This window comes from Mustela nivalis (assembly GCF_964662115.1).
Source record: "Mustela nivalis genome assembly, chromosome: 18".
NCBI classification, from domain to species: Eukaryota; Metazoa; Chordata; class Mammalia; order Carnivora; family Mustelidae; genus Mustela; species Mustela nivalis.
In genome coordinates, this window is record NC_139037.1 from 37,686,289 (window position 1) to 37,700,156 (window position 13,868).

The 13,868-nt window shown below is 54.9% G+C and overlaps 1 long non-coding RNA gene across 1 annotated transcript; it reads left to right on the top strand.

Moving 5' to 3' along the window:
- The first annotated feature begins 2,485 nt into the window (after positions 1–2,485).
- LOC309853239 lies at positions 2,486–4,322 on the top strand. The gene is made up of 3 exons (XR_014305591.1): positions 2,486–2,669; positions 2,831–3,050; positions 3,820–4,322. It is a non-coding gene; the product is annotated as an uncharacterized lncRNA (long non-coding RNA).
- The last annotated feature ends 9,546 nt before the right edge of the window (positions 4,323–13,868 follow it).

The window sequence follows — 13,868 nt, forward strand, 5'->3', positions numbered from 1 at the left end:
GAATTCTATCCTCGCTTTTCTGAGAAATGGATCAATCCTTGTTCTCATGTTCACTCAACAGGGTAGCCTGGAACTTCAGCTTTGTAACCAGGGCCTTGGGTTCCTTGGGAACCCCTGTTTCCCCAGCCGTAACATGGGTTGGATACTGTAGGGGTCGTTCGTTGTACAAGAGGTAATCGAATCATGAAAGCTCTCAGCCCCTTGTCGGGCATTAAGTGCTCGGTAAGAGCGAGTGGCTACTATTATCAGTACTGTTGCTTTCTTCCACTGATGGCTCCTGGTACATAGGAGATCGCTCTCGCTGTCCCAGGTGTCGGCTGAATGGGGCTCCTTTCCAGGCTGATGTTTCTTTGAGGCTGCCCCAGGAGTGTGACCAGCACTGGTTGGGTCTTTGAGGATGGCTGTGACACACGGAGGAGGAGGGCAGGGAACCCTCATCCCTGGGCACTCGGAGTTAGAGGGTCTTAGCCACGGGGAGGCTGTGAGGGCAAGCCCAGACTCTGGGGGTGGGGGGGGTCATTAAGCCTGTCTGGGAGCTGTGGACAGGTTTGGACAGGGGTGTCATGAATTAACAGTGCTTTCAAGAAGCTATTCCTGGCACAAAATGTCTTCTTAGCTGAACGAACTGGCTCAGAGATAGGACGTTTGTAGAAATAAACCATGTGATGAGCCATAAAAAACATCTTTCTATGTTCCAAAGGACCGGTGAGATACCTACTGTGTGCCCTAGCCACAATGGAGTAATACTAGAAATTAAAAGCAAAAGGATGGCTGGAATTTCCTGTGTGCTTGGAAACTAAATCACATTTGAAACAGAAATAATAAATTAGGAAAACCTGGAATGGACAGATCTTGAAGATGTTATGTGTCAAAATGCATGGGTCACAGAGAAAGTCCCAAGTACATGGAGGGAAATTTATGCCTTTTGGATACATTTATCAGGAAACAAGAAGGGTCGACCACAAATGAGCTTAGCTTTCAACTGCAGAGATTGGGAAAAGAGCAAACCCAAAGAAATAGGAAAGAAAGTACTAAGGGTTAGGGCAGACACTTATCACGTAGAGCAGACGCTCAGAGACACAGACAGAGTACTGGGCAGAGCAAGTGGCCAGAGATGATGGAGGCAGGAGGCAGACCCAGGAAGTCTCTGGTGGAGGAGGTGGGCCAAGGGGACCTGAGCTTCCCAAGCATCTGCCAGGACCGGTTTCCCGGGCAGTCCTGCTTTCTGCCTGTCGTCCCCTCATAATTATTAATGACAGTTCCTTTCATCTCCGAGTGTCCTGGTTTGGAAGGTAATGTACACCTGTGAGCCGTCCACTAAGAGCCACGCGTGGCCACTAAAAACTAGAAATGTGGTTTGTCCCCAATGTGATGTGCTGTTGGTGTGAGCTCATGCCGGCTTTTGAGGACATAGTACAAGAAAAAGAATGTAAAGTAGCTCAGTATTTTTTTTTTTACGTTGATTACATGTTTAATAATCTTTTAGACATATTGGGTACATTATTAAAATTAATTTCACCTGATTCTTGTGTGTGGCTACTGGAGAACTAAAAATTGCCCGTGTGGCGGGCATTCTATTTCTGTTTCCCCTTTTTCTTAGAGAGACGGAGGGAGTCCATGTGCTTTGAGCGTGGGAGTTGGGGCGTTGGGGCAGAGGAAGAGGGAGAGAGAGAATCTCAAGCAGTTCCCATGTCCCGCACAGAGCCTGACGCAGGGCTCAATCCCATAACCCTGAGATCATGAATCAAATCACAAGTCAGATGCTCAATGGGCTGAGCCCCCCAGGTGCCCGGGCATTCTAGTTCTGTTTTCCAGATCAGCCTGGCCGTTAGCGGGCTCTGGGCTGGGAGAACACTGACCTGTCTTGGTCAAATTACACCGTCTGTGCAGTGGGAAAAGGACCTGTCTGACGAGATCGGTGGATGGAGTGGGGGGGGGGGAGGGGGAATGACACTCAGATAATTCATACAAAGTACTCAGCACTGTGCACTTAGCATTCATTAGGTACTAGTTGCCAGTCATAAAACCCAGCATAATGACGAGATGCTTCCTCCCCACAGTCCTCTGACGCCGTTTTATCGCCTAGGAAGTGACGGCGCACGGAAAGCTTTAGTGGCTCGCCCGTGGTCTCCGGAGTGCGGAGCCCGCCTGCTCCTTCTGCCGCACGGCGCACCTGGGACCTGTCACCCGCACTCCGGGGCCGACACAGGCTGGCTTCTCCGCCTCCAAGCGGTCCTTCCTTCCTCCAGCTTATCTGCCCTTGCCCTCCTGTTGCCCACCCGCCCCTGGTCGTCTCCGCCCCTCCTGGCCCCGAGCCAGAGGAGAATGTACTCCGAGTTTCCCTCTCTCCATGACCTCCCCTAGTCCTCCTAGCACCGAGCATGCGGCTTGGCCCCCAGCGCAGACTGGCCAGCAGTTTGATGGATGCTTTCTTGGTTCCTCGAGGAAACCCTCCTGCTCGAGCTAAATGCTGTTCTTTCAGACCTTTGGGCAAGATGGGCCTTAGCCGCAGTGATCGGCGATGTGGTGAGCAGAAATGCCTTTGGGGAGCCTGGTCCGTGCAGGGCTGCGAGAGCTGATCTCCCCAGCGGGACGTGCTGACTTGGGGACCTACCTGAGCCTCAGGTACGGCTCCTGGTTTCATGGATCGCACCACAACCTCCATTTCGGTGAGGACAACCCCCTCGGCCAGGTTCCTGTCCTGAGACCCCTCCCCTGCCCCTCCAGTGGCAGATCCCCTGTAGACCCGGTACCTGACCCAGTGAGAGTGACATGAGCCGACAGAAGCCACCGCACAAAACAGTCCGTCATGGGTCTTGCTCCATTCCAGGGAATTCGGGGACATTTGCCAGCAACGTCCATATACTGGCTTCCTGCAAGGGTGACTGGAGCCCGTCAGGGGAGTGAGGAAGTGTGGAGACGAAGAGCTCCTGTTCCCACAGAATCTTCAGTGTTGATGAAGTACATGAGGTTCTTTCCTTTACTCTTCACAAAAGTTCTGCTGAGAGGTGTTAGGATTGCCGTCGTGCAGCCGGGGAAGCCCGCGCAAGGTGGGTAGTAGCTCCCAGCTGGGTCCAGGAAGAGCCAGGATTTGGGAAGGACCTGCCTGGTCCTGGGGAGGGGTGCCGCCATCTGGTCTATCCTGGGCGCCTCGGGATGGCAAGGGGCAGGGAGGAGGCTGTCGAGAGGGTGGCAAGAGCTTGAGGTCAGGAGTCGGTAGGATGTGTTCAAATTTTGTCCCAGGGTGGCTCCCTGCCCGAGCCGTGTGGCAGTCGACCACGGGGGCACCGGTCCACCCTGGACTAACTGCCAGCAGAAGGAGCGGAGCAGACAAGCCTGTTCGTGCTTAGCCACGCGGGGGACGGTGGGCACGGCCGGCCTGACCGGGCTGATGCACACAGCAGGCTTCTGCTGTGAGCTTGGCTACCCGGCAGACTGCCTGGAGGAGTCCCACAGTGCCTCATCTCAGGGACCAGCACGGCAGGTGGCCCCTTCCTCCCAAAGCCCTTCCTGCAGCCTGTGTTCCTGGGGAAGGAAGCGCGTCTCCCTGCCCGGCTGCCCCTGCCCACCGCGGGTGAGGACCTCAGGGCTCTCCATGCGGATGGGCTGGGGGCACTTTTCATAAGCACCAGCAGGAGTGAGTGGGCTTCTCTTTTATAAGCTCTGTCCTTCTTTGAAAATGGAGCTTCTTAAAATCATCCCCTTTGGGAAAAGTAGCCTCGACTCTTCTACCATTACGCGCAGTGATAACATTAAAAGACAAAATTGTGTACGCAGGTCCGAGGCAGTTATAATTAGAATAATTGTCCTGTGTTTCAGGTGCCCCTCTTTCTGGGAAGCTCGAAGCACTCTGTGAACATTATCCAATTAATTCTGGAAATAGCCAGTGAGAGAGGTGGGAACAGGTCTGTCGTGCACCGTTTATGGCTGGGGAACTATGGCCCTGAGAGGTTAAGTGACTTGCCTAAGGTCCCACAGAGTCAGGAACTGAGCCCTATTCAGTGACAGTGGATTGGGATCCTCACAGAAAGCATTTATTATTCAGCCGTGGCTCCAAATGGCAGGTAAAAAGGCCCGGTTTTCATACACATGCCAGAAATTTCCCATTGAGCTCCCAGGTCACAGTTTCTCTTGGAACCTAGAGGAACCCCGCCCTCGCTGTGTCCTTGCCGTGTCCCCTCCGTGGATGGTAGAGACTCCCTCTCTTATGGCCACACGTCCTGTGGACTGCACTCTGAAAGTAGTGAAGTCATTCATAAAGGTTCCCGAAGATGACACGGAGTGGTGACCGCGAGGACTAACCAAGCCAGATGTAGTTGATGGGTTATAGCACCAACTCACTAGGAAGGAGAACCTCTTTTTTTCTTTTTTTCTTTTACGAGAGAAGCAGACTCCCTGCTGAGCAGGAAGCCCGATGTGGGACTCGATCCTGGGACTCCAGGATCATGACCTGAGCTGAAGGCAGTTGCCCAACCAACTGAGCCACCCAGGCACCCAGAAGAACCTTTTTTTTTTTTTGAGAAATGATCAGCAGAGTCATGATCTGTCAGGCAGCTCTCTTGATAGTGTGGTTTTTATGAGCTAGCCTCAGCTGACTTTCCAACACCCCAAACCCCTTGGCAGAGAAGCAGTGGGCACTCCAGAAGTGGCTTAGACCCCAGGTGCCATGAAGGGGACATAGGTGGGAGAAGATGAGATGCCCGGCTGGTGGCTTGTGGGAAGCACAGGACGGACGGGATGAGGTCCCAGGTGTGTATGGACAACTATGCTGGAAAGTTCTCTTCACCTGTAGGAGAGCATGAGGGTGATGATGGGAAGGATGGAGGTCCCAGGTGTGTATGGACAACTATGCTGGGAAGTTCTCTCCACCTGTAGGAGAGCATGAGGGTGATGATGGGAAGGATAGAGGTCCCAGGTGTGTATGGACAACTATGCTGGGAAGTTCTCTCCACCTGTAGGCATGAGGGTGATGATGGGAAGGATGGAGACACTGGGCTCCAAACAAGCTTCTGGGCACAGCTTCCATGGGAGAGCCTGAAAGCGGGAGTTCTCTCAGGGAATGCTGCCATCGAGCTGGAGGAGGACAGAGCTGGCCCCCATGGGGTGTATCCAAATTCACTCACTCAGTGGACATCACTAGTATCTCCGGGGAGATACCAGTGAGCCAGAATGGAATAACAAAACCAACCACACAGCAGCCCGGGCCCCTGCCCTCCTAGGGCACGCTGTCTCGGGGGATCCAGACATGATTGTCTAAGAACCACACAGTCAAATGTAATATTTATATGATGAACTCAAGAAGATTGTGTCCTTGGAAAACGCGAATGAAGAGTGGGGGTGGGGACTGGTGGGGGCTGGTGACAGAGGAAGACTCCCTGAGAAAGGGCCATCGGCGGAGACCTCAGGGGGTGACCTGCGAAGAAGTGTGTGTGGGAGAAAAGGTGTTCAGCAGCACCAGGAACAGGCAGAAGAAGTGAATAAAGGAATGAGGGGTCTTGGTGATACATGAAGAAGAACCCAGTCTCTAAGGTACCTTTTTTCTTGTCTGCTTGAATCATTGCTTTAGTCCACTCAGGCTACCATACAAATACCACAGACGGGGAAGCCAGGATTTGGTTAGACAACATGCATGTATCTGTTCTGAAGGCCCAAGTCCAAGGTCAAGGTGCCTGCAGCGTTGGAGTCTGATGACAGCCCACTTCCTGGTCTACAGACGGACCCACGTGGGGGCAAGAGAGAAGGCCTAATCACCTCCAAATACCATCACACTGGGGTTAGGCTTCAATGTAGGGACTTGCGGGGGGGGCGGGCGGGACACAAAGTTTCGGACCACAGCAGTCATCAAAATTCAAATCCAGTTCAGCGTTGCTTACGGGGATGTGTGGAGGAGAGCGTGGAAGGAGTTAGAGCCCCGGGTTCGAGCCCACGGGATGGGCGGGGCCCTGGCCTGAGGCCCAGAGTCCAGGAGAGAAGAGCACCATGGACAGGTGGAGAGGAAGCTTCTGTCCATCCCAGGCTCCGAGGGCCATTCTTCCAGCTGGGGTAATGGCTGCTGGTTGGGGTTCTCTGGCTATTTGCCCCCAGCTGGTCCCAGCCCTAGAGAGGAAGAAGCAAGGCCCAGGAGGTCTGGGCCCTGCTGCTGAGTATGGCTCATGGGGGGTCAGTGGGCGGGCTGTGGAGGCCTCACACACATGTCCTATGATGGTGTCATAGGAATCCCCGCTCTCTGGCACGCACATGCACGCGAGCACACTCACAAAATCACACACACACACACACACACACACAGGTCCGATGACAGGGAAGTTTGCCTGTTTGGCTCACTTATTTCCTGGGCCACTCCAACACTGTGCAGCTGACAGTCTAGTCTGCCTTGTTCCCAGCTGCCATTCCCCTGTTATCAGAGGCTCCCCTCAGCCTCCTCATCTTCAAGAGGGGATACCCGGAACGCAGCTTGGTCTTCCCTGGAGAAGGCCTGGGTGCCCCGGCGAAGCCCCCAGGGAAGCCGGGAGCTTCAGGAAGGCAAACAAACTATTAAAACAGCTCTCAGGGGCCGCCTTCCCATCCCCGGAGAATTAGGTGGCCAGACTCCTCCCTCCTGCCCTGTGATTATACAATAGATTTAAAGTCTCTGATATCCACAAATCTACATCAAAATATATTCTCTAGCCGTGGGGAATGTCTCAGAATTGTTAACCTTCTCCCCAGGTATTAGAGGTAGCACACTGTGAGATTAGATGTATATTTTCTTCAAGACACGCCACCCATGGAGGGGTTCATATTTACATCTTTTGTTGATATTTTTTATAGATTAAAAGCGCCTCTTTGCTAGGTGATAATTCTGCTAAGTACTGTAATTTGCTGCCATTAATATTTGTCTGAGTCCTAGTTTGCAAAATATATTTGAAACCATGTTAGAAAGTCGCATAATTGCTTCTTTGCGAGCTGGGAAATGAGTAGTTTCTTTACCCAGCCTTTATCCTGTTAACCTTGGAGGGGAGGGGTGTTCACCAGAGTCCTGGGGACGCCTGAGCACCGGTGCCCATTGAATTCCAGGGCCTCCTGGGGGCGAGGACCCAGCCTGGCTGGACCGCCTCCCTGTGGCTTCCAGGCTCTGTTCAGGGCTGCAGGTCTGGCCCTGTTCCCTCTGGGACCCCCGGTGGGGGGTGAGTTCCCCTGAGCTTGCCCAGCCCTGCCTGGGCCTGAGGCCCCCAGGGGTTGTAGAGAGCTGCTCACCCCATGGGACCCAAGGCAAGGCGTCTACTCTTCCTTGGCCTTCTCTCAGTGCCTTCTCTGGAAAGTGGGGGTGTTGCTCTCCCACACTGACTGTCCCAGTAGTGTAGGCGAAAGGCTCCTGGTGGCTGTGAGCCTGCTGCATAGCAGGTGCTCAACGAATATTCCGGAAATGTGTGAATGACTCAGTTGGTGGTCCCTATGACCAGGCTGGTTCTCCCTGAGGGCGAAGCTTGAGGGCCCGAGAAGCCAGGCAGCGCAGGACTGACTCGGTGAGAGGAGCCAGGCAGGGGCTCTGTTTGGCCAGCATCAGAAAAGGGGGACCTTCTGGTGCAGGGCAGGGAGCCCCCAGGTGCAGAGCAGGGAGCCCCCAGGGTGAGCTCAGCTTCTGCCTTCCAACACAGCAAGGGACCCCTGCTCTCTCCTGTGCTCCCCACACCACACCCACCCACTCTCCAGGCCACTTGCCACTGGAACGGAGGCAGCTGAGGGCTTTGTGACCGGGTAGGCATCCGGTCTGGGGTCTGGGTGGGGGTTGGTACCGCCAACCAGAGCCTCGTCCTGGTGAGCGGCTGTGTGCACCCCGGCTGCACGTCTGTGTGCACAGGGCTTGCCCGTGTCTGTGTCTATGCTCCATGCGGGCCCTGCTGCTCTCCCCAGGATGCACAGCGATCGATCTGGCCTCCTAACTGCTTCATCTCCCCTCCCCATGTTCTGCTCCCCCATCTGATCTTATCTCCCTCTTGCCGTCAGCCCTTCTGCGCCATCCCCCCAGCGCCTTGTCCAGCGTGCCCATGGCCAGGCCTTCCTGATCTCTCTGCCTCGGTCATGGCCGGTCCCTCCGGCCGCCTGCAGCTGCCATCCGGCCTTTGCTCGGTCTCTCCCTCTTAGCTTGGCGAACTCCCACTCATGCACGGCTCCTCATGGTGTCCCTCTCTTCTGGCCCTCCTCCCTCTCCAGGCTCGCCCATGTCCCCTACCTTACAGCTGGCTGCCTGCTCACCTGTCCAGCTGCAGGGACACGCTAGGGGGTCGGGAGCCATCTCAATGGTGCTCACTCCCAAATCCCACTCTGAGCTGTGTCCTCCGTGGTCCACATCACGACCCTGTTCTCTCTAGCCACTGGGAGGCTTGGACCCTCCACTCCTTTGCCGAGGTTGGGGAGGCTGCGTGGGCCACCCCCGGTCACCGGCGCCCTTTCATGCTCCAGCACGGTGTGGTGGGGTCTGGAAAGCATAGTAGTGAGTGAGCGACTTCGGTCCATCCCCTTTCTCTGGCCTGCTGGGCTGCTGGGTTCAGGCTAGGCAGGGGCCGGTATTGGGGGCCAGAGAGGCCCCTGCAGCCCGGGCTGGTCCTTGAGTACAGCCAAGCTGAGCCGATGGTGCAGGGTCTGGCCCTCTGTGCGGGGAGCACAGGGGCTGCAAAGACATTTCCCTTTTCCTCCATCCTGCCTGTTACCAGTCCCGCCTCTAGCCCTGTAGTTTCCAGTCCACAGAGCGCTGCCCTTCTCGGGCTTGACTCCCAGCCTCTTCCGTCTCCTTCCACACCGGGCATCCTTGCACAAGGGAGCCCCTCTTTGCTGGAAACGAATTTAAGCCTTGGAGAGGAGGAATGCGTGAAGCTGAGCCACAGGGTTCATTGGCATAGGTCAAATCCAGCTCACGCCCATCCCTGGGAACGTAGGCTGCATAGGGTGAGACAGTCACCAAGGAGGGTCCCTGACCTGGGCAGGGATGATGGCCTTTGTCCCCTAGGCTCTACACGGAAATCCTAACACAGACAGAGTTTCTGCCGCACCCTCCTGTGCTCCCCCGCTGTGCGCTGTGACCATAGACAACCCCATGGAAACCCTTCCTGAGTCTCACGGGGGGTCAGGGGACTGGGGCTCCCACTCAGAGAGACGGGTCCTGGAGGCAAATCCCTCACCATCAGCTGAATGAGCTGGAGCTCCAACCCGGCGCATGAGGGGCTGCTGCCTGCGCCGCTGCTGGCCAGGGTGGAGATGCTTTAGGTACCAAGTCTGCTCTGGCTCTGGCACAGGCCTCACAGGGGTGTGGCGGGCAGGGGCAGACGAGGGAGTGTGAGGTGCTGTCTCGGTTTGTCTGAGGAGGGACGGGAGGGCAAGTGGCTTATTTGGGAGTTGGCACTTGGAGGGAGGGGGAAGGGTGCCTGGGAGCAGCTCATCGGGGCTGCTGGGGACAGGTCTGTCCAGAGGATTGTCCGCAGGCCGTCTGCGAGGGCTGCTCCTGCAGAGCATTACAGCCCCCAGCACTGAGGCCCGTCTCACGCTGCCTCTGCCAGGCTCTGTGGGGGCCAACACACCCCCAGCCCAGGGTTGCAGGTGCTGGTGGGACCAAGCACGGGCACTGGGGGGCGTGGCACTGGGGGAGGGTGGTGGGCAGCACATCGACAGTCTGGAAGGAAATAAGCCTGGCCACACTTACACGCACTGCGTAAAGGCGCGCTGCTGCTAGTACTGCAAATCGGAAGGGCCTCTAGGAATTTGTCATGTCTGATTTGCTTCTTCACAGAGGACCAGGGTAGGTCCAGAAGGGAGTGCATCCCACCCCTCGTCATGGGGCTGCTCCTGCCTTCGGGCTGTGCTCTCTTCCCAGAGGTACCCACTGTTCCGAGCCCCCACTGCCCTGGCCACCCTACGCATCTTACCCCATCAGACCCTCACGACGCTGTGCACGATGAGGATTACCATTCCCATTTCACAGATGAGAAAACTGAGGCCCAAGAAGGGCACGTGAATGGCCAAGGCCACATGTGTTAGTAAGTGGCAAAGCTGGGGTGTGTGCCCCCAGAGCCGGCTTTGAGCCCCAGCACTCACGGCTGTTAGCGAGCCTCAGAGAAAACAAGGGGACATGCTCTGGGAATAGGAAGCTCGTAGTTTCAGAGACAAGTACATTTTGTTGAGGAGAAAGAAAATTTTGGCCAAACCGAAGCTGAGAAGCTGTCTGAAATGCAAAGGTCAGAAATGGCACTCTGCTTCCAGGGAAGCCAGGGCTCAGAGGAGGCTCCACAGATGGGGGGGGGGTGTGTTATAGCCCAGAGAGGGCAGGAACAAGCCTGAGAAGTGGTGGGGACAGTGGGGACTGAGGATAGGGGTTCCTGGTGTGAGAATAGGGCACGGACGGGGCTGGGCATGCCGCCGCTTACCGCCACCTGCCCGCCACTCCTGGGGCCACAACCCGGGAGACAGGCGTCAGGCACAGATGTGCTCAGTGACTTCTGGAGGAGAGAGACGGTCACCTTTCTTTACTCTCCCCGAATGGAGCAGAGTCCAGAGTCCAGACTCCAGCCAGCAGGGAGACTGCATCTATGTTACTGAGGTCCCCTTCTCTCTTGCCATAACCAGGCCCAAGTTCAGAGCTGGAAAGTGTAGACCCAAGGCATTTACGTCGTTCCTGTAGTCACTTGGTTAGATGGGGTCCCTAACTCAGGCTAGGGAAGCCAAGCTTCCATCCCTCCCATGGGCTGGCTGTCTGTGTGTTCACATCCCATGGCTGTGTGTCCCCTTAGGCCTCAGCTGTCCCCTTTGTGAGTTGAAACCCTGTAGCAGCAGGGGCTAGGGTTACTCGTGAACTTGAAATGCCCAGAGTTGCCTCTTCAAGGTGGGGAAGGGACAAGAAATGTTTTCATCTTTTCTGAGCAGACCCAACAGAACCTTCCACATCCACCGCCCCCCCCCCCACCAAACACAACAGAAATTCAGGATGCTACATGTGTGTTCTTTTCAACAAGTCATCCTGACCCATGAACTTCTCACACAGCTTGAGAGGGGGCTTCAGGCCAAATGAAGTTTTTCTGCTGGAACCAGGAAATTTGGAAATTTGGGGAGCCTGGGAGACTTCAGATACATCCATTCTCCATGGCAGTGGCTTCTGTGGCCGCAGCTGGGTTCTCAAATGATTTAGGAATTTTAAATCCAGGTCCACACGGAGGCTGAGAAGGTCAGGCTTCCTTCCATCTATGGGCCAGACTCACGCGAGGGGGAGTGTGCTTGTCTTGTGCCTGAGGGTCTGTGGCCAGACAGGAGGTAAGATGACCCCCACCCCTGCCTGGGAGGGATCTGAGAGCAGCAGGAGCAGAACCTCCTCCCCAGGGGGCAATCTGCACTCCCCAGACCTTGGAGGGGCCAGGGCCCCCAGGGCCACGAGCCTCCTTGCTCTGTAGAACTGCATGCCCCTCCCCCAGCATCAGATCTGCCGCTGGCCTTTGTCCCCTTTGTTCTTCAGTTACTGGTCCCCAAGGAGGGCGTTATCATGTCTGCCCCCCACCCCCAACCCCCGGCTGCTGGCCCCCTGGCTTGGGGCATCTCCATGTTTCCACACGCTTTGCCTGTCCTCTGCTATTGGGTGCGTGAGTCTCTGTACCTACTATCTTATGGCCTGTTGCCGGTTATTTGATTCCTGAAGCCTAGCCTTTATCACTGGCCTGCCCCCGTGTCCTGCAGCCGCCACTGCTGACCTCGATGTGCAAGCTTCCCTGCTCCCATCATAGCCCAGCTCCTGGCCCACATGCAGGACGCGCGCTTCCTGTTTGACACACATGCCTCTCTTGGCCTCCAGGACCCACAGTCCTGTTTCCCTTCTGTCTTTCTGCCTGGTGGTTCTTGGGCAGCTCTGATCTGTCTATATTTCCAATGCCGGGTTTGTCGTGTTTACTCCTTGGACGCCTTCTCCGTTCCTCTTTTTTCCTGGGTGATCCTGCCTCCCCCGGCCCCCCCATAACTTGAACGCTTGCCATGTCAGTTAGCTGCCGGGGGGGGGGCAGTGAACCCAGGTCACCACTCGGCTTTGGGCAGCAGCGAGGGTGCGTTATCTCGTCCGTGGCCTTGTGCTTGACTGGGGTAGCTCTGCGTTCCGCAGCTCCGCCACACACGTGTGACCTCATGGCAAGAGCCGAAGCTCAAGCAGGCAAACAGTTCAAAACACTGTTTTTGTTTTGTTTTTTAAGATTTTATTTATTCATTTCAGAGAGAGAGAAAGAGCATGAGTCGGGGGGCGAGGGGCAGAGGGAGGGAGAGAAGCAGGCTCTCCGCTCAGCAGGGAGCCTGATGCGGGGCTCAGTCCCAGGACCCAGGGATCATGGCCTGAGCTGAAGGCAAAGGCTTAACCCACTGAGCCACCTAGGTGTCCCTCAAGCTACTGTTGTATTGTGTCTGCTACCATCCAGCTGGTAGACTTGGGGTCAAGCCCAAGGTCAGGGCACCAAGAAGCATGGTTGACCCACTGTGAGCTGTGGCAAAGATGTGAATGAATGGTTCCATCATGGGAGAATGAGGAATTGGGGCCAATAACCCAATCTAGCCCCGCACATGTGTGTGGCAGCTCCCAAGCGTCAGTCCAGGCCAGTCCTCTGCTCTGAGCTTCAGGCTCATGCTCCACACCCTCATGGGATCTCCACTTGTCTCTCCAGAAGCCTCCAGGAGACAATTACCCAAAGTGTCTGCATCTTCTCTTGAAGACTCAGTTAGTTTCCTTGTCTGTGTCGTGGTCAGGCTGACTCAGATGATCTACTTTAGTTCTGAAAGTAGGTCCAATAGTAGTAGGTAGAGAGCTTGTATCACCTGTGACTTTCTTTTGGACTTGTTCCCCTTCTGGAGTTAGCAGATGGTGAAGAACATGGATGTATAGCCAACGACCAGTCTGGGGCAACACTGAGTTTCCTGTTGACCCCTTCCAGGGTCTGTGATCCTGGCTTTCACGGAATTCTCCATTCTTAGTGGAGGTTAGACCCCAGCTGGGCCACGCAAGGTGTGTGGAAGAGGACCGCCTAGGCTGTGGGCAGAATGAGGGACTCTCCCAGGGGCTAAGATCAGTACCAAAACCGAAGCTCTGAATTCAGAGTGGCAGGACCAGTCTGTGGCCCTGCAGGTCTGTTGCTGCAAGATGGAAAAGCATTTGGTGGTCATTCTCATGGAGACACGTTCGGCCCGGGGACCTCACGTCCCAGGCAGGTTGCCCTCCAGCCTGGAGCAACCCTCCTCAAACCCTGTGCACCCCAAACAAAAGCCGCATCTGACTCCCCAGCCTTTGTGCACATCTGCGGTATTAGCAATGCTAATATCATTCCGCAATGATAAATAATTAAACAATTATGGTCATGAATCAATAAGTTTAGCACATTTTTTCATCAGCAAATTGTACTGTATAAACAAGAAATATAAATTACCAAGTCTAATTTCCCCCTAAAATTATAAGCATTTTATATCTAATAATTAAAAAAGTATTAGAATTCAGTGTAGGATAGTGAGAACTTTAAGGAATTTTCAGTTTTCACCAAACACCATTAAATCGTCATGTTTTATGTCTCTGAATCTGATTAACATTTTGAGATCTGGCCTCAGAAATCTTTCTTTGTTAGTTCCCAGAGAAGCCCCTCTGGGTTCCGGTTTCTCTCCGTCCTCACAGACGGCGAATCCACTGGGCTCCAGCTTCCAAGGGTCTGAATCCCTGGGGCCAGCTGGAGAGCTTGGATTTTTAGGACTTCTCCACTAAAAGCACAGGTTACAAATCCATGGCCTGCAGGCACAATCCAGCCTTCCATATTTGTGTGTGTGTGTGTGTGTGTGTGTAGCCTGTTGGGAATTGTCTTATTTTTATGTTTTAAGTTTAGATTTCCAGA